Genomic DNA, 27,765 nt, shown 5'->3' with positions numbered 1-27,765 from the left:
CTGCCAAAAGCAATCTACAAATTGTATGCACTTTTCATGAAAATATCAACATCATCCATCACAGAACTAGAAAAAACAATTCTAAAATTTATATGGAACAAAAAAAAGAGCCCACATAGCCAAAGCAAGACTAAGCCAAAAGAACAAATCTGGAGGCATCACATTACTTGACTTCAAACTATACTACCATGCTGTAGTCACCAAAAGTAGTATAAAATACTGGTATAAAAATATGCACATGGATGAAGGGTACAGAATAGAAAACCCAAAAATAAAACCAAATACTTACAGACAACTGATCTTTGACAAAAAAATGAAGGGAGAAAGGACACCCTATTCAACAAATGGTGCTGGGATAATTAGCAAGCCACGTGTAGAAAAATTCAAACTGGATCCTCATCTCTCATATTATACAAAAGTCAACTCAAGATGGATCAAAGACTTAAATCTAAGATCTGAAACCATGAGAAAATCAAAAAATAAAAAAAAATAGATGTTGGCATGGATGTGGTGAAAAGGAAAGACTTTTACATTGCTGGTGGGAATGTAAACTAGTAGAACCACTATGGAAAACAGTGTGGACATTTCTTAAAGAAGTAAACGTAGAACTACCATTTGATCCAGCAATTCTGTGACTGGGTATCTACCCAAAGGAAAAACAGTCATTATACAAAAAGATATGTGAGCATGCATGTTTATAGCAGCACAATGCACAATTGCAAAAATATGGAACCAGCCCAGATGCCCATCAGTCAATGAGTAGATAAATAAATTGTGGTATATATATACCATGGAACACTACTCAGCCCTAAAAAGGAATTAAATAATGGCATTTGCAGTAACCTGAATGATATTGGAGACCATTATTCTAAGTGAAGTAATTCAGGAATGGAAAACGAGATAGTGTATGCTATCACGTGGGAGCTAAGCTATGAGAATGCAAAGGCATATGAATAATACAATGGACTTCAGGGACTTGGGGAAAATGGTGGGAGGGGGCTGAGGGATAAAAGACCATGAATTGGGTACAGTGTATACTGCTCAGGTGATGGGTGCACCAAAATCTCAGAAATCACCACTAAAGAACTTATTTGTGTAACCAAACACCACCTGTTTCCCTAAAAACCTATTGAAATAAAATAAATACACGAATAAGAAAGTTTATTTTGCACGTCTGAGGATGTGTCCATGACACAGCCTCAGGACATCCTGAAGGCATGTGCTCAAGGTGGTCAGGACACAGTTTGGTTATATACATTTTAGGGAGACATGAATCATCAATCAATATATGTATAATGTACATTGGTTTGGTCCAGAAAGGTGGGACAACTGGAAGCCGGGAGAAGACTTCCAGGTCATAGGTAGATAAGAGATAAAGTGTTGCTTTTTTTTTTTTTTTTATAGTTTCTAATCAGCCTTTCACTAAATGCACAATTTACAGGAATAGGCACATGTCTTAGACTGGCTTAGTGAAACAATAGAGCAAAGAAAGCAATCAGATATGCATTTGTCTCCTGTGAGCAGAGGGATGACTTTGAGTTCTGCCTTTCCTTTGTCCACAAAGAATTTCCTTGTGGGCAAATTGAGAGAAAGGTAAGTAGCTTTTTTTTTTTTTTTAATCTTAGTAGCTATCTTATTTAGGAATAGAAAGGGAGGCAGGTTTGCTGGATACACTTCTTAGCTTCACTTTTCTCTTTGGCTTAGTGATGTTTGGGAGATTTATTTTCCTTTCACAAGTGGAATCCTTGATTTTTGAAGATCTAGATATGTCACCTTCCAGCTGTGACTACTTTTCACATATTAAATATTAGGCCCTGGCCCTGGAACATGCGAATGTGCTTTTTCCCCTATTCGTTAAAAGGCTCCACTCTGAAGTCAGTAAACTCATAACTACAAGTTAAATTGAAAAGACCAACTATCTACTCAGATAGGTCTCCAAAATATGCCTTTTGGACATTTAGCTGGCTGTTTTGAAATGCTTTGTAAAAGAAATTTATATCTATAAATTAAATCTCCATTTGTAAGGGTGTCTGCCTTACTGTAACTAAACTGCTAGAAACATTTAAGTTGAGGAACACATTGCGTAACAAACTTCACCTTTATTTAAGGTACTTTTCCTAGAAATCTTGTCTTGACTAGGCCTTTTCCTATGCCTTTCTTTGGCTCAGCAAATACTACTGTATAGATCTAAGTTCTGTGCCTTTGGGATGTAAATTTTCACCTAACATTCATGTCTTTGGAGGGGTGAATTTATGGCCACCTAGCTAACAATTGTTTATGGCTTGGTAGTCTAAAGAGAGAAGAGAAACTCTTTGAAAACTGGCCAATGAAGTACCTTATAAAGCTATCAAATCTTCTTCTGTCTGTGTGTCTGTATGTCTACATTGTCAATCAAGAAAAATGAACGAGACAAGTCTCAATCATTTTAGGTTTATTTGCCAAAGTTGAAGACGCATGCCCAGGAGATAGGTCTATGCCTTTCTACAAAGATGATTTTGAGGGTTTCTATATTTAAAGCGGAAAGTTTGAGATATTGAAAAGTACACAGTTTTCATGTTAGAGGGGGGTAGAAAAATTAGGCATTCATGCCTTTGTCTGGCTCAGTGAATCTGCATTTTGTTTTTTTTTTTTTGAGACTAGTCTCGCTCTATCGCCCAGGCTGGAGGTAGGTGGCGCGATTTCGGCTCACTGCAAGCTCCGCCTCCCCGGTTCACGCCATTCTCCTGCGTCAGCCTCCGGAGTAGCTGGGACTACAAGCACCCGCCACCAGGGCCCGGCTAATTTTTTGTAGTTTGAGTAGAGACGGGTTTTCACCGTGTTAGCCAGGATGGTCTCCATCTCCTGACCGCATGACCCACCCGCCTCGGCCTCCCAAAGTGCAGGGATTACAAGCGTGAGCCACCGCGCCCGGTCGTGAATCTGCATTTTTACACAACATAAGGAAGATAACAGGGCAGAGGAAACAGTCAGCTATGCATTCGTCTCAGGTGGGTGGAGGGATGACCTTGAGTCCTGTCGTATGTCCCTGCACCTGTAAAGATAAGCTATCAATTTACATTGCCATGGTGAACTTTAACAGAAATGCTTTATAGTAAAGATCTTGAGGCCCACAAAGAATTTCCTTGTGAGCAAAATGTGAGGGAAATACGTAACGTTTCATCTTTGTAGCCATCTTATTTGGGAACCAAAATGGGAGGCAGGTTTGTGTGACCCACTTCCCAGCTTGATTTTTCCCTTTGGCTTAGTGAGTTTGGGGTCCCAAGGTTTATTTTCCTTTCACAATATGTTTATATGAATCATGTGTATATTATATGTAACTACCAAATTATATGAGTCTAATTAACTGGCTTGAAGAAAAAGAAACCACATACATCAAATATTTTATTAGGAAAACAGAAACTAACTCAAATGCCATTTAGTTCACATGACTTGGGTGATCTTTCATAAATAAGACTTGTTTAATATTGCTGGTTTGATGAAAACAGTTATATATTCTGATCAGCAAAATACCCATGTATTTACCTATAGAGTTCTTGCTTAAATGGTAACTACCTATTAATAACATTCACATACTGTTAAAATGTTTATCAAAAAAACTTGAGATGAAGACTAGCTTAATTTAATGAACAATTAAGGTATAATTGTTAAGAATGAATGAACTAAACAAATATAAATGGAATAAATGTTTATAAATTGTCCATTGTTTAAAAATCATATTCGGTAACTTAATATTAAAGTCATATTATGTTAAATTAAATAATATGTAATCAAGTGTCTGAGTTGCTCATATGGTGTAGAAAAGAGAAACATTTATATTTCTTAATAAACAAAAAAGATTTTTCTAAAAATTTTGAAATAGTTTTTAACTACAAATACTTATATAAAACAGTTCCAAATTACTTATTTCCTAGATTTTTCCCAGAAAATTAGGGTTTATAATAGTTAAAATTATAGTTAATATGAACCCCCAAAATCTGAGACAGGTCTCAGTTAACTTAGAAAGTTTATTTTGCTAAGGTTGAGGACATGTGCCTGTGACACAGCCTTAGGGGGTCCTGCCAACATGTGCCCAAAGTGGAACAGGCACAGCTTGGTTTTATACATTTTAGGGAGATATGAGTCATTAATCAGTATGTGTAAGGTGTACTTTGGCACAGTCTGGAAAGGTGGGGCAACTCGAAGCAAGGAGGGAGCTTCCAGTTCACAGGTCGATGGGACGGTTGCATTCTTTTGAGTTTCTGATTAGCCTCTCCAAATGAGGCAATCAGTTATGCATTTATCTCAGTGAACAGAGGGGTGACTTTGAATAGCATGGGAGGCAGATTTGTCCTAAGCTGTTTCCAGCATGACTTTTCCCTTTAGCTTAGTGATTTGGGGGCTTCAAGATTTATTTTCCTTTCACATTTATATATGTAATTAAGACTAGTAGATGTATGAGATACAACTCAATATACAAGTTATGTGAAGAAAGTAAGATATATTTTTGGTAAAATAAGATGAAAGGCGATAGTAATTTTTGTGTGTGTTTGGCAGAAGAAAGACTTTGTGTGGTCAAACTGATAAGGGATAAAGGAAAGTACATTTTTATTCTATGATAGAATGACAATTTGTTTTAAAAAGGTGTAGGATAAAATTGGAGGTTAAAACCGGTTACATAAGGTTTGTGGAAAATTAAGCTCATGAAAGGAATTTTATCTGTGATTGAATGGGCTAAAATTAGAAGAAAATTATTTATAAGGTTTTTATAACAATTGAGCATTGATATAAAAAACACATTAATTTAAGGCCAGAGTCTGGGCCCCTGTGTCAGAGCAACAATTTTCTTAGAACATTGATCTGTTCCTTAATAGAAAATTGTAAGAGGTTATAAAACATTTATGGAAATCTTATCTTACATGGTCAAAGTTGACTGAGATTGGATGAATTTGGTATTAAGGTTTTATTAAAATTAGCTTTAGTATTGGTAATACAGTAATATAAAAGTAAATTTTCTTTTTTTCCTTTGAACAAGATTTTATGTAGTATTAATGAGAGATAGTATAAGATTTGTTTACCTCTTGAGTAAACTACAGAAAAAAAGGGAAGAGTTTACTTCATGCTGTCATTATTAGGTCTCTTGATTGGGAACTGAGTCTCCTCTCTATCAAAGAGTAAAATTTTTGCTATTTGAAGTAGTAATATTTGAATTATTATATTGGCTAAATAAATGACTATTATTTTACAGTGATGTGTTGTGGCAGGCCAGGTTTCACTAACAGTTGAACAGGCAGGCCTCCATGACAACTCTTTCAGCACTGATTGAATGGTTAAGTTAAATATTAGGAGCTGATAGAGCCAGTGCCCTTATACAAAGGCTGAAATGTAACAAAAGCCCACCAAGAGTTTTGCCTAGGCCTTTCCTGGGCCTTGAAGCATGATGAGATAATGAAGAAATTCTTAACAGGACCCGTTTAGGATTAAACAAGTAGTATTGGGGCTCTGAAGAAATTCCCCAGACTTCCACAAACAAATTTTATTGGGGATGTAAAGGAACTCCCCAAACCTCCATGATTTAGCAGGAGACAAGATAAGGGTAATCATCCCTGGCACCTGGACCCATCTAGATTAAGTAAATTTACTGAGGTGCCAGAGGAAGGTCTTCAGGACTCAGAACTTAGTTATAGATTAGAAGTTAATCACTTATGTCTTTAGATGAATGCACACTTACACTTAGACATATGGCTCCAAAGGTATATAAGCTCTGTACAACGTTGTAATTTTGAGCTGGCCTGGTGATATTTTCCTGGCCTTCTCCCTGTACCTAGTTACAGAAACAAACTCTCTTCTTTCCCAGTTCATCTGTGTCTCGTTATTTGGCAACGAGAATAAGCAGCACGACCGTCATTTCAGTCTGGGAACACTGTGATCCTAATTTACTATGTGTTTTAAACCTTGTTTATTTTAATATCAAGGTTTTTAAACTTTTAATGTTTGACATTCTTCAAATTACATTTTAAATTCTGAAGTTATCTTTCTGACCCAAACTGACGAAGATAATTAATAAAAACTGTGGAAATCCAAGAGAGACATATTAAACTTCTTTCATACAGAAAGAAATGTCAAATAAGAAATTGTGTTTAAGTTTCTTAGAGTTATATTTGTATAAATGTGTTATTAATGTGTGTTTCAAAATTGTAAAAGATGTCTAAAATTATATCTTGGAATACATTATCAGTCAAAATTATGATTATGTTAAACTGTTGTATACCACAAAAAATAGCCAATTTTTTGTCAATTGCGTATTCAACTATGATATGGTTGGGATGTGTGTCCACCCAAATCTTACCTGAATTATAGCTCCCATAATCCAGCCATGTCATGGGAGGGACCCAGTGGGAGATAATTGAATCATGGTGGTGGATCTTTCCCATGCTGTTCTCATGATAGTGAGTAAGTCGCAGGAGATCTGATGGTTTTATAAAGGGCAGTTCTCCTGCACATGCTCTTGCCTGACACCATGTAAGATTTGCCTCTGCTCCTCCTTCACCTTCAGCCATGATTGTGAGGCCTCCCCAGCCATGTGGAACTGTGAGTCAATTAAATCTTTTTTCTTTATAAATTACCCAGTCTTGGGTATTTCTTCATAGCAGTATAAAAACAGACTAATACAAACCATGACAACTCAACGCTTTTTGTCATTCATGGACAGTTATTGTTTTACTTTGATTCTTCTCGAAAAGTGGTTTATGATCAACTGCTGCCTAAAATTGGTTTCTTCTGAAAGGAAATTCATGGAAGAGGATCCTGACAAGTACTCTTGAGTACAGGTTTCTGATAACTTTAGAGATAATACCGTTGGACTAAGTAAAAACTTCTAGAACTCTAACAAAAACTGATGTATTCATGAAGATTGTCAACCCAACATTTTTGTTCCAATTTTTGTTTTAAGTTCAGGGGTACATGTGCAGGATGTGCAAGTTTGTTACATAGGTAAACATGTGCCATGTTGGTTTAGTGTACAAATCATTCCATCACCCAAGTATTAAGCCCAGCATCCATTACCTGTTCTTCCTGATGTTCTCCCTTTCCTCACACTCCTCCTCACAGCTGCCCAGTGTGTGTTGTTTTCTCCCATGTATCCATGTATTCTCATAAATCAGCTCCCACTTATAAGTGAGAACATGCAGTGTCTGGTTTTTCATTCCTGCGGTGAACCCAATGTTAAGCAGAAAAGTAACTACTTACATGGGACTAAGCAGATAGAGAACTAAAATTATTTTTATGGCATTTTTGTTTGAGCCATTGTTGATTCTTTTTAAATTTTGCTTTTCAGAGTTAAGGAAACAGGTTTTTTTTAGCCATTTATAGCTTACAGAAATTGGGTATAGTATAATTTTGTGAACAAAACTGAAACAGTTACCCTTCCTTCTATGTGGTTTCTCCAAAATTTGAAAACTATTCATGAGCATTCTTATTTTATGGCAATATAGTTTATTTCATAATTTCAATAAAAAGATGCTTTCTTTTCTAACAGAATACATTGGAGACATTGGTGATTTTACCAATGTTTTGTCTGGAATAGTATTATTTTCAGATATAACCAGTATGTTTTGAGAAATTAAAGCCACATGGAAAGAATGGCCTGGAACCTAGTTTACACAGTTTCCTTACAACGTTCCAGATCTTGTAGTAAATAATGAATATCACTTTCTGACAGGCTCAGGAAACTCAAGATATTTGGGGACTACAAGGAGAGAGAAATTCACTCAATTTGTACAGGTATTGTAAGTACCATTTTATGGTGACTCTTTGCCTTTGCTTCTTAGCCTTGAGATAATTTTAAAAGTCTAATATGAGTCTTCTAATGAAAAATTTCCAGGAACGCCAACTTAAAAGAGCCTGCATGACCAGTCCTATTCTTGTGAATATTTATGCAATAATCAGACCAAGTATAATACTAAAATTTATTTTACAATTAAATTGGTCCTACTACTATTTATCTTTGCTGGAAATGGAAAATTGGAGAGAGAAAAAAATATGATTCAGAAGAAAACTATAGCACACTTGTTATTAGATTCCAGCCCTGACTATTATTTTTGAGTTTTTATTATTTTCCTGTAACTCAGACTAAATTCTGAAGTATTTCCTGGCTACAAGACTCTAAAGAAAAACTGGGTGTTAATTTTTTTTTATTATGTTTTTAGTTGAGTCCTCAATAGAACAGTTGTTTTGTTGTTGTTGTTCTGGTACACAATTTTTAAAATTATAATCCTTATGTGTGTTATAATTCTGCTATGTATTTCCTGTTGTTTGACTTCTTTTAAGAAAACTAAACACATGATATTCTAAAGACTAAAGATGATTCAACAAGTGACAGCAGCTATGTAAATCAGTGACTTGACTGTTCTTATTTTGGTGAACCTATGAGGCCATCCCAATTTGGATTTTGATGCTCTTAGAATTCCTCAGTGAGACATATCCTCTCCCACCAACCATGTGAGATAGAGCCATCTGGGAATGAGCCTTACTAGCAATGCAGGACTGAGATTCTCAACATAAAAAGAGCCAAAAGCATTTGAGTTTATCTATGATGCTTTCTTCAAAAGATATTTATGAAAAGAGGGGAATGAGAAAAGAAAAATAGCTCAGGGCAGTGTCAGCTATGTAAGGTATGCAAAATTTATCAGGCCCAGGAAGACATGAGTATGGGACTTCAGTCATGCCCACCTCTGCTTCCCCATGCCCTGGGACAATTGTTTGCAGGTATTTTTGTTCCTGTCTTATTGCCTCATCCATTATCTTCATGTTCCTGGAATTTGTGAGGCAAAGAACAATGTATGGCCAATCGACACCTTATGTTATTTCATTATAAATTCTTGGTAAAGAACTTAGTAACTGCCTCTTCTTTTTTTCTTGAAAACCCAGTCATAACTGCTACTACTCAAGATTATATATTCAGGACAGCTTCTTTAATTTATGCTCCTGGTTGACCATCCTCAAGCTTCAGGTTCAAGTAAGCTCTATACTTAATAATATTTTCTGAATCTCATTACTTATGGTTGACACAGACAAGTTAATACATAAAATCAACCATCACACCTCTCCTTAAGTACCCCTCCTAAAAATTATCTGGCCACATAGAGAGATATTCCCTGAACAACTATTGAATCTCACTCCTTTCTAGCCTCTTTTTCTCCTCTTTAAATATCCTTTTCTGTCTGACCTTTGAGAAACTTACAGATCTTATGGTCAGAGCATTTTCCTTTATTATTACAATCCTCCTTTTCCTACTGCAAAAGTGTTTTTGAGTAAAGTCTCTCCTTACCTATGTCCACATTTGTTTATTTGATAGTTACATGTAGCACAGCAAAAGTGTGAGATTTAAATTAATAACATAATTGTGATTCTCTTTTACTTTGGTAATCTCTGAATATGCATCCAAAGTAGGTAGCCCTTTTATTGATTAAACACAATTGCAAAATAGTAGATGAGTGAGTAGAAGTCAAAAGTTGTAATGATTTTTTGAGCTGAGTTACAAATAACTTCTGACTAGACATGTACAATAAAGTTCTTTTTGAAATTCTGCTGATAGAAAAATGAATATAAACTAGAATTAGCAATTTTAAGACCTCTCCTGAGATTTATTCTTTGACAGTTGACAGAAATACTGAGAAATTAGCATTTTGGTAAAACCTTTATTTGTTTAAGATGCCATTTAGCCAAAGCGACTGTCTGTACAAAAGGATTAACCTATTGACAATAGCTTTCTAAATCCAAACCCATTGAATAACAAGTATTGAATGTGTTTACTCTTTTAATGCACCACAATTTACTATGTAGCTGGCTTTCTTGAAAAGGTCGAAATGTATGAAGGGCTGAATTTCAATAGGAAGGCATACAAAAATTTGAAGCTGAATAGAATCTGATTTGTTAAATATAAGTAGAAAGTAAATTATGTGAATGTGGTTTATCTAAATAAATGTCCCCCTCCCCCCCAAATAAAGAAAAACATGTCTTTTAGACTATTCTATTTATTTGGCAAGGCATTTGCTCACTGTCAAGCTTCTTACCTATCCTTTCAAATAAAATTACTATATATTGTCTGAAAGGTCTCAATAAATTTGTTGCTATTCTTGCAAACCAAGTTTTAAAACATCACTGTGTGAAAAGACCAATAGATCCTTTATTTATTGGTCATTTCCAGCTATATTCTGATATTCACTATAGAGCAATACTACTTTTTAACGGGTTGGCCAAGAAAAATAAAGATTGGTGAACTTGCAGAATTTGATTTTGGCTTTTTCTTGCACAACTCCTTTCCTTACCTGATTTCTGTGGCTCAGCTAAAACTGATTTTCAGTTTAGTTACAGACATACATTTTTGTTATAGTGCATTATGACTATTGATATAGTACATACAAATAGATGTTTATGAAGACTGGTCACTTAGGCACATAGTGGACATTTTAAAACTAGGAAAAGTGGGCAATTTTAAATTTCTGTAACCTGCTTCTGATATAAAAAGATTGGCTCTTCTTAGAAAAAAAAAGGCATTTCAGGAACAAATTTCTGTAACCTGTTTCTGATATAAAAAGATTGGCTCTTCTTAGGGAAAAAAAGGCATTTCAGGAACTATAAACATGTCTTATTCCTGTGATGGTTAAAAAGGCCTTGTAGTGCTTTTCCAACTCGGTGGTAACTGACATAGTGCTTACACAATAAGACCCAGATTTCTGTCTTTGGATAATAATTCATTAAAACTTTACAAAAATCAGACCCATTTTTCTCTCTTAATAGACTCAATTGTGGAACTATACTGTGAGTTGCATTATAGATCTAGTAAATGCAATTCTTTCTTCTCTATTGGATGCCTCATTTTGGATAGCACAGAGCTTATGTTCTAGTATATAAAATAAAAACAGTAGGCCGGGAGTGGTGGCTCACTCCTGTAATCCCAGCACTTTGGGAGGCCGAGGCGGGCAGATCACGAAGTCAAGAGATCAAGACCATCCTGGCCAACATGGTGAAACCTCATCTCTACTAAAAATACAAAAAAATTAGCTGGGCGTGGTGGCATGCTCCTGTCATCCCGGCTACTTGGGAGGCTGAGGCAGAAGAATCGCTTGAACCTGGGAGGCAGAGGATGCAGTGAGCCAAGATCGCGCCACTGCACTCCAGCCTGGGTGACAGAGTGAGACTCCGTCTCAAAATAAATAAATAAGTAACAAATATTAATAATAAAAATAAAAACAGTAAAACTAAAGACAATGAAGGTTATATGTCATATACTAATCAAGTTATATATACTGCCCATCACATATAGAAATAGTATTACTGAACCTCCATCACTAAAGTGTGCACTTTGAATTATTTTCCAAGTATGGAGATACGCTTACACAGAGCCTTCCTTTGTGAACATAACACATGATTTTGAACCAGCTTCATAGTATGAAGGGTGAAGTCTGTAATACTGGAACAGGAATTTCTTTTAATGTGAAAGCAAACCAGCTCACACAGAGAACAAGTGCAGAATCTTGGTTTATTTGACACTATGCTGGAGAAAGTTGAGTTAACTGTTTCAGACCATGATGATCAGGGACCAAAAAATCATCTTGTAGGCTTTTGTTTATGTGTTGGTATTTTAAAAAATTAACTGCCTTTCTAGGTATGCCTTACCAATATTCTATAGTTTTTTTTGCATTTTAATATTTTAAATGACATGACATCTTTTATAAATTATAAAATATGTATATGTGCTTTTCTAATTATTAAATCAGTGTTTCGTACTTCACACAATCATGCAACTTCAGAATTATCAATTGAATTTCAATGATAAACCATATTTAAGATATGCAATAATACACTAACACACTCACAAACAAAACCCAGTGTCTTAGGTTTTTTACCTGGTAAAATTGGCTAGTGGAGAACTGACTAATATAGTTACCTCTCAACTGTTCTCATGCATCCAACTCCAGCCAAGTGTTTTGTCCACATTGTGACCTATTGTGCTTAAAGGGGTAATAAATATGTAGTAATACAGTGCACAAACTTGTCCTTCTGTGGCTCATATTCTATAGAAGAATATGTAGCATTTCTTGCTGCATTGTTGAAGTCAGTGGCAGTTTTGCTGACAAATCATCAGACAACACCAGCAGCTTGTAAGTCTCTGACAGTATATCAAACATACATGAAATACACTATGTCAGTAAAACTTTTGCAAAAAAATAAAATATTCTTCATTTTAGCAATAAAGAAATAGACATATGTCAGGTAAAAATTGGCAGTCAAATTCCTTTTGACCTATTCATAATGACCTAAAAGTTATTTTTATACTTTCATGTATACATATATAAATATAATTTCTTAAATTAGATCATGTGGAATGATAATCACAGTTCTCTTTTTATTTTGAGCATGTAAATTTTCTGTTCATTTTGGTATTTTCTTATTATGGGCCAAGCGTGGTCACTCAAGCCTGTAATCCCGGCACTTTGGGAGGCCGAGGTGGGTGGATCACTTGATGTTAGGAGTCTGAGACCAGCCTGGGCAACATGGTGAAACCACGTCTCTACTAAAAATACAAAAATTACCTGGGTGTGGTGGCTTATGCCTGTGGTTACACCTACTCAGGAGGATGAGATGGGAGGATCGCTTGGACCTGAAAGGTGTAGGTTGCAGTGAGCCGAGATCATGCCACTGCACTGCAGCCTGGGTGACACAGTGAGACCCTGTCTCAAAAAAATAATAATAAAAATGAAAGATATGTTCTATTATGAAACACTGACCAGTCTGTCACATTGGTCTGGCTTATAATAACTATGTAAGTGCAAACTATTATAATATGAGATAAAACACTAAAATGCATGCAGTAGAAAATTTTAAAACTATTCTTTAAAATGCTAGAACATATAGGTGTAATCATAAGTCCTTTCAGCCCTCTTAAAACACTAGGAATTGTTATACCAGAAATAAGAAAACGATGTGCCGTAACACAAAATGTGCTGAACTTCAGATGGCAGGTATTTCAAAGCAAAATGCCATAGTTACTGCCCATTAGTTTAAGAGAACTATCTTTATCATCATTCCAACCAACACATTTATTTTAGAGTACAAAATTGATCTATTCAAGCTTAGTGGAAAAGGACTGGCACATGTGATTCCTTCAAGGTTATTAGATTCTAAGACACAATCATCTCTAAATGAATATTATCATCACAGTTATTTATAACCATAAATGATAGAATTTACCATTACACTCAAAACTATTTGTTGAATGACTTCTGTGGTTATGGGTCCAAATTTTGGCTCACTTTTGGCAGTCAGTTACTTTAGAATCTCTGCAAATTTTTTTCTTCGAGATAAATAATCTATTTGTGATAACAAAATTACATCAAAATTTTAAATTTAAAATTATTCATAGGCTAGTTGGTAACCTCTTGGCTCCAAGGTATAGCACACAAAAGGTGTAAAAAATGAATAAGAATTATTCAGTTATTAAATATCCAGCGTGACATTTAATAACAGGTGTATAACATGCTCAAAAGGAATATCATTTTTCTGTGACATGATAAAAAGGAAAGCTCACTGAGAGGCAGGGACCTCGGTCCTAGTCCTGTCCTACTATGTCCAACCTCCCTGGGAATTTTGTACCGAATCACTTATGTCTTTATCTTAAGAGTGATTCAGAGGCTGTGGCCAGCATGCACTTTTATAATTGATTGTTTCCATGTTAAATTTAATTAGACCCGAAAAGAAGGGCTCTTCTGGATTGCATGATATTCCATGTGATGTTCCCTATCTGAGGTACATCAGATAAGTTTTGTTAGAGAAATCCTCAAAAATAAAGTATGACCTTTTCGTTTTATTTTTTTCTCTTCCAAATTTACTTTAGTTTCAGGGGATACTTGTGCAGGTTTGTAACATGGATAAATTGTGGGTCCCTTGGGTTTGGTGTGCAAGAGATTTCATCACCTAGGTAGTAAGAATTGCACCCAATAGGTAGCTTTTTGACCCACATTTACCTTCCATACTCTACCTTCAAGTAACTCCCAATGTCTATTATTCTCCTCTTTGTGTTCATGTGTACTGAATGTTTAGCTCACACTTATGAGTGAGAACACATGGTATATTAGTCCATTTTCATACGCTATGAAGAAATACCTGAGACTAGGTAATTTATAAAGAAAAAGAGGTTTATTGGACTCAATTCCACATGGCTAGGGAGGCCTCGCAATCATGGCAGAAGGTAAAGGAGGAGCAAAGGCACATCTTACATGGTGGCATGCAAGAGAGCATGTGCAGGGGAACTCCCCTTTATAAAACCATCAGATCTCATGAGACTTATTCACTATCATGAGAACAGCATGGGAAAAACCTGCCCCCATGATCCAGTTACCTCTAACTGGGTCTGTACCATGACACGTGGAGATTATGGGAGCTAAAATTCAAGATGAGGCTTGGGTGAGGACACAGCCAAAGCATATCACACAGTGTTTGGTTTTCTGTTCCTGTGTTAATTTGCTTAGGTCTCCAGCTCCATCAAAGTTACTGCAAAAGACATGACTTTCTTTTCTTTTTTTAACTTTTATTTAAGTTCAGGCTTAAATGTGCAGGTCTGTTACAGATAAACTTGTGTCATGGGAGTTTGTTGTATAGATTATTTTATCACCCAGGTATTAAGCCTAGCACCCATTAGTTATTTTTCCTGACTCTTTCCCTCCTCCCACCATCCAGTCTCTAATAGGCCCCAGTGTGTGTTGTTCCCCTCTGTGTGTCCACATGTTCTTATGGTTTAGCTCCCACTTATATGTGAGAATAGGAGGTATTTAGTTTTCTTTTTCTGTGTTAGTTTGATAAGGATAATGTCCTCTAGCTCCATCCATGTTCCTGCAAAGAACATGTTCTCATTCTTTTCTGTGGCTGCACAGTATTCCATGATGTACATGCACCACATTTTCATTATCCAGTTTACCATTAATGGACATTTAGGTAATTCCATGTCTTTGCTATTGTGCGTAGTGCTGCAATGAGCATACACATGCTTGGGTCTTTACGATAGAATTATTTATATTCCTTTGGGTGTATACTTAGTAATGGAATTGTTGTGAGGGGGCAAGTAGTATTTCTGTCTTTAGATCTTTGAGGAATTGCCATACTGACTTCCCCAATGGTTGAACTAATTTACACTCTCACTCACAGTGTATGAGTGTTCCTTTTCTCTATAACCTTGCCATGATCTGTTATATTTTGACTTATAATAATAGCTATTCTGACTAGTATGAGATGGTATCTCATTGTGGTTTAGATTTGAATTTTAAAACTAATGAAACTATCAACAAAGTAAATGGACAGCCTACAGAGTGGGAGAAAATATTTTCAAATTTTATTCAACAAAGATCTAATATCCAAAATCTATAAGGAACTGAAACAAGTCAACAAGCATAAAAACAAACAACCCTATTAAAAATGGGCAAAGGTCATGAGTTTATATATAACAAACCTACACACGTACCCCTGAACTTAATCATCAAAATTAATCATCACTAATGATCAGTGATGTTCAGCTTTTTAAAATATACTTTTTGGCCACAAGAATATGATTTTATATTCTTTATGACTGTGTAGTATTCTATGGTATATATGTGCCACAGTTTCTTCATCCAATCCACTGTTGATGGGCACCTAGGTTGATCCCATGTCTTTGCTATTGTGAGAAGTGCTGGAATGAACATATGTATGCATGTGCCTTTGTAGTGAAATGATGCATATTCCTTGGGGAATATACTCAGTAATGGGATTGCTGGGTCGAATGGTAGTTCTGTTTTAAGTTATTTGAGAAATCACCAAACTAATTTCCACAGTAGTTGAACTAATTTATGTTCCCAACAACAGTGTATAAGCATTTCCTTTTCTCATCAATATTGCTAGCATCTGTTATTTTTAAAATTTTTGACAATAGCTATTCTGACTGGTGTGAGAAGGTATTTCACTGTGGTTTTGATTTGCATTTCTCTAATAATTAGTCATGTTGAGCATTTTTTTTTCACATGCTTATTGGCCGCATGTATATCTTATTTTAGGAAATGTCTGTTCATGTACTTTGCCCATTTTTTAAAGGGGTTGTTTGCTTTTTTGCTTGTTTACTTGTTTCAGTTCTTTATAGATTCTGGATATTAGACCTTTGTTGAATGAAGTTTGCAAATATTCTTTTCTACTCTTTATGTTGTCCATTTATTCTGTTGATAGTTTGACTGTGCAGAAAATATTTAGTTTAGTTCAGTCCCACTTGTCAGTTATGTTTCCAATTACTTTTAGAGTTTTTATTATGAAATCTTTGCCTTTGGAGTCTTTATCATGAAATTTTTGTCAATGCCTATGTCGAGGATTGTATTCCCTAGGTTTTCTTCTAGGGTTTTTTTTAAAGTTTTAGGTTGTATGTTTAAGTATTTAATCAAACTTGAGTTGATTTTTGTGTATAGTGAAAGGAAGGAGTCCAGTTTCAATCTTCTGCATATGATTGGCCAGTTATTCCAGCATTGTTTATTAAGTAGAGAGTCCTTTCCCCATTGTTTGCCCTTGTTAACATTGCCAAAGACCAGATGGTTGTGGGTGTGCAGCTTTATTTCTGGGTTTGCTAACCTGTTCCATTGGTCTATGTGTGTCTATTTGCACACTAGAACCATGTTGTTTTGGTTACTGTAGACTTGTAGTGTACTGTGAAGTTGGGTAGTATGATGCCTTCAGCTTTGTTTCTTTTGCTTAGGATTTCATTAGTTAGGTGGGCCCTTTTTTGGTTCCATATGAATTTTAGAATAGCATTTTATAGTACTGTGGAAAGTGACATTGGTAGTTTGATAAGAATTATGCTTAATCTATAAATTGCTTTTGGCAATATGATAATTTTATGAATATTGATTCTTCCTATTCATAAGCAGGAACTGCCTTTCCATTTGTTTGTGTCATCTCTGATTTCTTTCAGCAGTGTTTTGTAATTCTCATTGAAGAGATCTTTCACCTCCCTGATTAGCTCTCTTCCTAGGTATTTTGTTCTTTTTGTGGCTATTGTGAATAAAGTTGAGTTCTTGATTTGGTTATCAACTTGGACATTCTTGGTGTATAGAAATGCTACTAATTTTTCTACATTCATTCGGTATCCTGAAACTTTACAGAAGTTGTTTATCAGTCCTAGGAGCCTTTGCACAGAGACTATGGGGCTTTCTAGGTATAGAATCATATCATCTGTAAAGAGATAATTGTACTTCCTCTCTTTCTATTTGGATGTCTTTTATTTATTTCTCTTGTGCGTTCGCTCTGGCTAGGATATCCAACACTATGTTGCATAGAAGTGGTGAGAGTTGGTATCCTTGTATTTTAATGGTCCTCAAGTGGAATGCTTCCAGCCTTTGCCCATACAGTAGGTGGTTGTGCATTTTACATTTATGGCTTTTGTTATTTTGAGGTATATTCCTTCAATGTCTAGTTTGAGGAGGGTTTTTAACATACAGGTATGTTGAATTTTGTTGAAAGCCTTTTCTGCATCTATTGAGATGATCATGTAGTTTTCATTTTTAGTTCTATTTGTGTGATGAATCACATGTATTGATTATGTGTATGTTGAACCATCCTTACACCCCAGGGATAAAGCCTACTTGACTGTGGTAGATTAACTTTACGATATGCTGCTGAATCATATTTGCTAGTATTTTTTTTGAGAATTTTTTGCATCTAAATTCATTAAGAATACTGGTCTGAAGATTTCCTTTTTCATTGTGTCTCTGCCAGATTTTCATATCAGAATAATGCTGGCTACATAGAATGAGACCTCAATTTTTTGAAATAGTTTCAATAGTATTGGAACCAGCTCTCCCTTTATACTTCTGGTAGAATTTGGTTGTAAATCCATCTGGTCCTGGTCTTTTACTGGTTGATATGTTTTTATATTACTGATTTCATTTTAGAGCTTGTTATTGGCCTGTTCAGGGATATAATTTCTTCCTGATTCAATCTTGGGCAGTTTTATGTTTCTGGATTCATTCATTTTTTTTCTAGGTTTTCTAGTTTGCTTGCACAGAGGTGTTTCATAATGGTTTCTGTGAGTGTTTTTATTTCTGTGGGGATTGTGGTAATATCGTCTTTGCCATTTCTGCTTGTGCTTATTGGATCTTATTTTTTTCTTTATTACTCTAGCCTGTGATCTGTCAATCTTATTTATTCTTTCAAACAAGAAACTTTTGGCTTAATTGATATTTGGTATGGGTTTTTGTGTCTCAGTTTTGTTCAGTTCAGCTCTGATTTTGGTTATTTCTTCTCTTCTCCTAGGTTTGGTTTTGATTTGCTCTGATATTTCTTGCTTCCATGTGCATGATGTTAGGTTGTTAATTTTAGTTCTTCCAATTTTTTGATATTAATGGTTAGCACTATAAACTTCCCTCTTAACACTACCTTAGCTGTGTCACAGATATTTTGTTATGTTTTATCTTTGTTCTCATTATTTTCAAAGAATTTCTTGATTTCTGCCTTAATTTCATTGCTTCATCAAAAGTCACTCAAAATCGGGTTGTTTAATTTCCATGCATTTGTATGGCTTTGAGATTGTCTTTTGATATTGATTTGTATTTTTTTGCACTGTTCTCTGAGTGTGTTCTTGGTATACTTTATACTTTTGGGTTTTTTAAAATTTGTTGAGAATTGCTTTATGGTTAATTGTGGGATCAATTCTAGATTATGTGCCATGTGAAGATGAGATAAATGTATATTCTCTAGTTACAGAGTAGAACTTTCTATAGATCTCTGTTAGGTAAATTTTGTCAAGTGTCAAGTTTGGATCCCAAATATCTTTGTTAGTTTTCTGCCTTGATGATCTGCTGAACATTGTCAGTGGGGTGTTGAAGTCTCTCACTATTATTGCGTGATTGTCTGAGTCTTTTCATAGGTCTCTAAGAACTTTTTAAGTGATTCTTTGGGTGCTGCAGTGTTGGGTGCATATATATTTAAGATAGTTAAGACTTCTTGTTGAATTTAAGTCTTTATCATTATGTAATGGTCTTCTTTGTCCTTTTTGAATGTTGTTGCTTTAAAGTCTGTTTTGCCTGAAATAAGAAGAGTAACCTCTGCTGTGTTTTGTTTTCCGTTTGCTTGATAGATCTTTCTCCATCCACTTACTTTGAGCCTATGGGTGTCATTGCATGTGAGATGTGTCTCTTGAAGACAGCAAACAGTTGGGTCTTGCTCTTTATCTAACTTGTCACTCTGTGTGGCTTTTAGCCTGTTTAAGTTCAAGGTTAATATTGATATGTGAGGAATAGATCCTTTTATCATGTTGTTAGCTGCTTGTTAAGTAGAATTGATTGAATAGTTACTTTATACTGTCAGTGGGCTATGTATGCAAGTTTTTTTGTGTCATGGCAGGTAACAGTCTTTGTTTCCTCATTTATCACTCCTTTAAAGACATCTTTGAAGGCTGTGGTAATTAATTCACTTAACATTTTTTTGCCTAATGAGAATAATTTTTCTTCACTTATGAAGCTCAGTTTGACTTGATATGGAATTCTTTGTTTGATTTTAAAAATTTTTTATTTTAGGATGCTGAATATGGGCCTCTGTCTATTCTGACTTGTAAGGTTTCTGCTGAATGTATTAGGTTAGTCAGATGTAGCTCCCTTTGTACATGGCTTGCCCCTTCTCTCTAGCTGCCTTTAATATTTTTTTCCTTAACATTAGCTTTGGGGAATTTGATGCCTGTATGCCTTGGGTATGATCATCTTATACAGTAACTTACAGTTATTCTTTGAATTTTCCTAATTTGTAGGTTGACCCCTCTAGCAAGTTTGGGGATATTGATGTGGACAGTATCCTGAAATATATTTTTCAAGCTATTTCCCTTCTCTCACTCTGTTTCTGGGATACCAGTGCATTATAGGTTTCCTCTCCTTACATAATCTAATATTTCTTGAAGGTTTTTTTTTTAAATATCTTTTTCCTTATTTCTTTGACTAATTTGATTTGAAAAAGTCATCTTCAAGCTCTGAGATTCTTTCTTCCACTTGGTATTTTCTGATATACTTCTGATTGTATTATGAAATTATTGTAGTGAGTTTTTCGGCTCTAACAGATTAGTTTAGTTTTTTCTTAAAATGACTGTTTTATTGTTCAGCTCTTGAATCGTTTGACTGGATCCCTTACATTCCTTGGATTAAGTTTCAACTTTCTCCTGAATCCTGATGATCGTCATTGCCATTGAGATTCTTAATTGTGTGTCTGTTATTTTGGTCATTTCAGTCAGCTTATGAACCATTGCTAAAAAGCTATTGCAGTTGTTTGGAGGTAAGAAGACACTCTGGCTTTGATAATTTTCAGAGTTCTTACACTAGTTCTTTCTCATCTGTGTGAACTGATGTTTCTTTAATGTTTGAAGCTTCTATACTTTTTGTTTGTTTGCTTTTATCCTCTTTAATGCCCTTGAAGGTTTTACTGTGACATAAGATGGGCTTAGACAATTGGGTTTCTTTCTGGATGATTTCAGGAGTTCAAGGTTCAGCTCAGCACTCCTGGGCTGTATTCTCTAACTCTGAGGGCATGGGACCAGGGCCATGGCTTTTTCCTGTGGACATTTGAGGTTAAGCATCTGCTGCCCTGGAGGGGCCATGGTGTTTTTGGTCTGCTTGCAACAATACTCTGATAGGGGCTGCCAGCTTAACACGTTGGCAGGGCAGCAGCAGGGCAGTGGACAGTCCCACACATGTGCATGTGCCAATGAAGCAGTAAGGGGAGGCTCTAGGCAAGTGAACTCTGGTGGAGGATGGGTCTGGGCAGGTGCACACTGGCAGAAGCCTGACTGCAATAGCTCTCCAGCTGCTATTTTGGGTCTGTGGCAAAAGAGACATGGTGGTGGCTGCTGGCCAGTTCCTGTGCTGTGCAGCAGAGGCCACACTGCAAGTGGGTGCAGGCAGGCAGGGACCTTGGGATAGGCCAGCAGACAGGGACTCACTCACGTAATTCAGGTGCTGTCCCATGGCAAGATATTCCTGCTCTGTCTGGGTGTGGCAGCCAACAAATGCTAAAGTTACCTAGAGGAGTATCTGAACCTTGGGAGATGGTCACTTAAGTGGGTATCTGAACCTTAGGCGATAGTTGCCCATGGCTGTGCTCCACTGTAGCCCTTACTGCATCAAACCCTCTAGACTCTGTGCAAGCTGGTGTACTGTCTCTGCCAGCTTTTTATGCAGTTCTCCCTGTCAGCTCAAATGTACCTGGGGATTCTGGGGTCTCCTGCAGCTATGATTCTGTAAGTCCATTGTGAAAGTGTGCCAATTCATGCCTATTTTACTTACCCCTTCCCCAGGAGTTGGTTGGGACCAGAAATAAGTCTTGATGCTTGGCAACCATGTGCAGGGTTCCCAGCTTCCTTGTCTTTCAGAACAGGGTCTGTGTCCTCCCTCTATCCACTGTCAATGCCTTATCTGTGAACATCTGTTTTGGAAGTATGCTCTGGTCTCTCAGTGGGAGAAGCTCTTCCTGTCTGCATCATCAGCCATCTTGGCTCCCCCTCCATCCCCCCACAAAAACCAGTAAGGCCTTTTCTACATTTTTCTGAGACCATTCCTGTGAAAATCAAACTAACCACCTAAGGTTGGTCCCAACCTGAAGTTAAGGTAGAAAAATATAATTTTATTTCTTCTTGATATAGTTTTATTCTGACATATTTGCCAAAGGTTCACATAAAATAGCCAAAAGTTCAATTTCAGAACATGAACAAATCATCTTTTACCATAATAAATTAAGCAGACAGTGACTATCTGAAATTTGCTTGTCATAGCAGATAATATGATGAATAAATAACATTTATTATTTGAAATATTCACCATCTATTTAACATATCCACAAAGAACTAAAACACAAAGCATGATTAACATTTATACTCAGGCAAAAAAATAAGTTTGACTTAAAAAAGTAATTCCAGCATTAGAACTTCCATTTTGATTTTTTACCCTGGTAGTAAAAATACACAAAACACATTTTCACTCTTCCACCCATACTACCTTAGCACATCTCCATGCCATGCTCCTAATTCTCTTTCAATAACTCAATTTATGGAGTAGGTCTACCGACTGTTAGAAAGACATAATAGATACTATAGGGTATTAAAATAAAATTCAATAGATAATTTGATATATATATGTTTGGAAGCTTGCAATGCAATCATTAAGATACAATGAAACAGACTCTCTCTCTCTCTTTCTCTCTCTCTCTGTCTCTCTCACACACACGTAAAAGACTCATAAAAATTGGTTACAGAGATGGAGACATGAGTCATATATGACACTTTGTCAACATTAAAGTATTCTGAGAAAATACCTGCAGGTAATCAGCTAATCTAAACTTCTGCTAAAGTATTGTCATTAAGAAATGCCACTTGTGAGCTTACGTAAGACCTATCATATATTGGTGACAGGTATTATTTTGTAAGACTATTGACTAATAGAAATGCAAATTGTGAAATTCTAACATTCTTGTGGAATTCAAACAGATTATCATTCACTAAAAGTCATTACTGAATGTAATAAAAATTTTTGAAACAAGTAAATGATTTAAGTTGACAGAAAGGGTGAAAGCAAGGCCTGAATTGATGAATTTGATAATTGGTCTTTCCTACTTGGATCTTTGTCCACCCTGTCATGCATTTAAGTGGTGAGAGGTTATTGTTGTCATTGGGATGATTATAAGGTTTCAAGAAGAGATTAAGTGTAGTAATTAGTTTTAAACAAGGAAGAAACATGGAAAAAGAGATATTATAATAGGGAAAAATGCTTCAGCTGGGGAGTCCATTTGTAATGTGTAAGAGAAGAAAAGTAGTTTCATTTTATGCAGAGAATATGAGCAAACAGATGCTAAAACAGGGTAACATTGACTATGTGCTATTTAAAATATTTTGCTTATCTACATAATCCTTGCACACTCATTTTGATAATGAAAACCATACAGCTAACCACAATTAAAGAGAAGCATAACGGTTTATTCTCACTCCAAGTATCCACCCCACCACCACTGTTCCAAGGTAACCAATGATAATGCATTTTGTATGACCTCTATCTTTTGCCCTGTGACAAAATACATATACACATTTTTAGTTTGCTTTGTAATACAATCAGATTATGTTATTTTGATACTTTCCTTTTTATTCACTCAAGATGTACTGGATATCACCGGGGAAAATTCTTACTGATATAGCTAAATCCATAGAATGGATATACTGTGCCCTTTTAATGTTATCACATTCTCTGGAAGAGTGTTAGGACTACTTAAGGTGGTGGTAGACGTTAATGTAGAATCTGGTTGAGATAATTTTGATGTTGGCAAAGTAGATGATGGTTTTGCCACCAAAAATGCATCAGATGATAACACATGCTTCAGGGCGATATTTGGCCTGTCACTGGTACTCCTGGTGTGGCAACATAGAAGTGGTCATAATCTATGGTGTTTCCCCAACTAATTGTTGGCAATATAGAGATTGCTATTTTTTATTTGAAGCTAAAATTCCAAGCTGATATTGTAAGAAAATGTATGAAGACTTTCAATGATGTGAAAATGGAATGGTCCAAATGGTCATAAAATATGAAAGCATTTCTTTGAATGAGAAAAATACCAAATAATGACATGATTTACTGAAATGATATCTGTGATTGAACCTGAAATTCAAATCACCAAGGCTTAAATATTCAGAAATTACAGGAATATAATTTGGAAAACAGAATGGAAAGCATTGGAAAGGGGCTAATACAGTATGAATGCTATGTAGTTTACAATTGGTCTAATGTTGCCCTAAAAACTTCTACTAAATGAAACACTTTTTAGAAATTAAAGCTGATACAAAGAATGAAATTGACTATGTGATTTCAAATGATATAACATTCTTATCTTTGATTTCTGAATGAATAGCAACTGATTATACCTACAGATTTCACTTTTAAGAATACTAATGTTACTTTGCAATATTTGAATGGACTTCTCTTTCAACCATATATAATTAAAAATGAAACTTGAATACTAAAAATAATAAAAACCACCACCTGACTTTACCAATACAATAGAAAGAAAACAAATATGCCTTTAACTCTTTGATATAGCACATTTTCTTTATTAGTTCTAACAGAATTAAAGGTTTCTAGCTTATTATTGGCAAACCAATTTAAAATCATTATGGGATCACAGTATTTAATATCTCCATTGCCAACAATAATACCCCAACTATCATGTTATTATAAATAAACCACAAAACTCACAAATCCACAGAAAAATTACAAAAACAATTCAACTTTCATGAAGATAGGGAAATCAAAGCTCCTGTAATAAATAGTAAACATCACAAAAAAGATTTCTTTATTGATTCTACAAAGATCAAGCAGGAAAAAGTATGACTATTTCAAGTATGACTATTTCAATGTCACTTTAATTATACATTCACCAAACCCAGTAAGTAATGGATCACTGTTAGCTGATGTGAAAATTTTTTTAAACATTTCTTGCCTTCAAGAAGTTGCAGATTAGTATGCAAAAAATACATAAGAAAACATGCAATAAATAAAATACAGTATAGAATGCAAACACCATCAAGGCAGAGGATCAAATGAAATCCCAAGAGGAGGGACAGTGATGGCAGCAGCAGTCCATCTGGAGAGGCTGCTGCAAAGTTACGGGCTGCAGTGGGGAGGTGTGACTGGGGCTGTGCCCTCCACAAAGCAGGCAACAGCCCCACCCTCCTGGGTGCAACTGCAGCCTCCCAAACTGCAGCTATGAGCCTGGGCATCCCTGTGCTCTTAGGGGCTGGGGGCGGGTCGTAGCCCCACCCTCCCGGGTGCAGCTGCAGCCACCCAAGCCATGGCTGTGGGCACAGGCATCTCTGTACTGTTGGGAGCCCAGGGAAGGCCCTCCTGCCCCCACAGGCTTGAAAATGCCTGCTCTCACTGCCTGGCCTCTCCTTGCTCCTGGAACCCACTCTGCAGGCTCAGAAATGCCTGCTCTCACTGCCTGGCCTCTCTCAGCTCCCAGAACCCACTCTGATCTTGGAGCAAAGTTGAGGCCGAGTCTGGGCATGTCAGCTCGGAGCAGAGCTGACACACCAGCACCCTGCTGCATGGCCCCCTCCTGACTTTGGGTGCCAATGAGCATGGGAGGGAGGGCAAGGGGGTACTGAGGGCAGTTTGGCACCGGCCTGCAGGCACCCCTCAGTATGAACAGCCTGGGCACCATGAACAGCAGCAGAAGGCAGACAGGTTCCAGGGGGGAAGGGGTGGATACCTAGTGAAGCCCCAACTTCAAGCCGGACTAGGGGTTGGGATGCCCGTCCTGTGGACTAGAGTGGGAAATTATGGTGCTTTTTCTGTGCCCATCCATGGCTACCCATGGACCAATCAGCATGCACTTCTTCCCCTCTGAAACCCATAAAAACCGTGTACTCAGCAAGACTCAAGGAGACAACAGGGTGACCAGCTGTGGAGAGTAGCTGCCCACTCCAGGGTTTCCTCTCTGCCAAGAGCTGAGCACTCAACTAGACCACCTGCCCATGGAGAGGAGCTACCCAACCCATGGTCTTCCCTCTGCTGAGAGCTGAAAAGAAGACAAGATGACCAGCTAAAGAGAGGAGCTACCCACTCCAGGGTCCTTTCTCTGCTGAGAGCTGAACATTTGATGGATGACCAGCTGTGGAGAGGAATTACTCACTGCAGGGTTTCCTCTCTGCTGAAAGGTGAACACTTGACAGGACACCCTGCCTGTGGAAAGGAGCTACCCACTGCAGTTCTCCTCTGAGCTGTTCTGTCACTCAATAAAGCTCCTCTTTGCCTTGCTCACCCTCCACTTGTCTGTGTACCTCATTCTTCCTGGTTACAGGCCAAGAACTCAAGACCCACCAAATGGTGTGGCTAAAAGAGCTGTAACAGAAACAAGGCTGAAACACGCCCATTACTCACCACGTTGTGGATAAAAAGTAGGAGAGGAGAGAGATAGAGAGAAGAGCTGCTGCCTTTTTGGGAGCCCAGACCTATCCATTCCCCAAGCCAGGGCTGTGACACCCTCTTTGGAGTTTTGCAGTTCCTGGCATCTCTAAGCTTCCAGGCATCACCTCATTCCTCCGTGCCAACTTTGGAAGCTGCTTGCATTATGCCTGGTCTAGCTGCAGCCTTGCAAGGAGCCGATGCCTGTGCTGGTGCCTGGAGCTGCCCACCCTGCCACAGCTGGTTTGCCTGACTGTGCACAGTGGCCAGACCCCACCCTCACTTGCTCACACACCTGCTCTGCACCTGGCTCACCCTTGGCAGGCATAGGATCCAGACCAGCAACACAAGCTAAGCACAGCTTCCAGGCTGAGTGGGCGAAATGAGCCCAGCAGGCCCAAGCAAAACTCAGGCAAAGGCGTCACTGGCCATAGAGGTTTCCAGCTGGATAAGCAACACACCAAGGATCCCGTAACAATAGTACTTCCAGCTGATTGAACACTGGGCTCTTTGGAAAGCAGTCTCTGAGTCAAAGAATATTGTGCTGTAATTCTATTAAGAGGATTTCTCAGAATTAAATCTGTTGAGAGAAAGGAAGGAAACAGGATTGGGCAGAGGAAGAAATTGAGCAGCAAAAGTTGCTGAGAACCAGAGCCTCAGCTGATCTCACCATGGGCTCTGAAAGTGGGATGGCTCTTCAGAATTGTTCTGGTCTTTGATGTGGGGGCTGAGTACTTATATCTCTATATCTAGAAATAATTGGATGCAGGGATATGGCCTCATGTGAATAGACTCTTTTCAGATAAGAACAATTTTTGAATGAGAAGGTTAGCCGCAGTACTTATGGCAGAGATGTGGGGTTGGAGGTGGATGTAGGAGCACAGTACAATGTCCACAACATAGCTGAAGAGGTCAAAGTATTCCACTTATAGGAATTTTGTTAATCATTGATTATCTCATCCAATCTAATTACTTTTACTTGATAAAACAGCAAAGTTAAATTCTTTGTTCAAGATCACAGAGCTAGAAATAAAATGTAAACTTGAGCTCACTTATTCTTGCCATTACTTATTTTATTACATCTAAAGCTCTCACTATGCAGAGTCAAAATCAGCAAAAGCAAACAGAAAACTAAAGCTGAGGTATTCAACACATATACTGTAAGGCTATAGTTACCCAAACAGCATCATACTGGCATAAAGATAGGCATGTAGACCAATGAAATAGAATAGAGAACCTATAAAAATAAAGCCAAATACTTACAGCTAACTGATCTTTGACAAAGCATATAAAAATATGAATTAGGGAAAGGATACCCTATTTAATAAATGGTGTTGGGAAACCTGGAAAGTCACATGTAGAAGAATAAAACTAGACTCTTATCTCTCACCCTGTACAAAAATCAACTCAAGACGGATCAAAGACTTAAATCTGAGACCTGAAACCATAAAAACTCTAGAAGATAACATAGGAAAAACTCTTCTAGACATTGGCTTAGGTAAATAATTAATGACCATGACTCCAAAAGCAAATGCAACAAAACCAAAAATAAATAAATGTGACCTCATTAAACTAAAAAGCTTCTGAACAACAAAAGAAATAATCAGCAAACAGACAACACACAGAATGGGATAAAATATCCACAAACTATGCAATAAATCCACAACTATGCAATAAAATATCCACAAATTTCCCAAGAGGGAAGACAAAGGAATAATATCTGGAATCTACAGGGATCTCAAACAAATTGGCAAGAAACAAACAAATAATTCAATCAAAAAGTGGGTAAAGTACA

The 27,765-nt window shown here is 36.8% G+C and overlaps 1 long non-coding RNA gene across 1 annotated transcript in view; it reads left to right on the top strand.

The window, feature by feature from the left end:
- Positions 1-2,739: 2,739 nt before the first annotated feature.
- LOC140710740 (uncharacterized) overlaps positions 2,740-27,765 on the top strand; it is a 105,121-nt gene continuing 80,095 nt past the window's right edge. Inside the window, exons 1-2 of the long non-coding RNA XR_012091837.1 lie at positions 2,740-2,987; positions 7,697-7,758. This is a non-coding gene — a long non-coding RNA (uncharacterized lncRNA). The remainder of the gene's footprint in view (positions 2,988-7,696; positions 7,759-27,765) is intronic.

The sequence above is a fragment of the Chlorocebus sabaeus genome, chromosome X, assembly GCF_047675955.1.
Source record: "Chlorocebus sabaeus isolate Y175 chromosome X, mChlSab1.0.hap1, whole genome shotgun sequence".
Classification (NCBI taxonomy): domain Eukaryota; kingdom Metazoa; phylum Chordata; class Mammalia; order Primates; family Cercopithecidae; genus Chlorocebus; species Chlorocebus sabaeus.
Note: the sequence above shows the minus strand (reverse complement) of the source record. Positions and strands in the feature narration are given on the sequence as shown.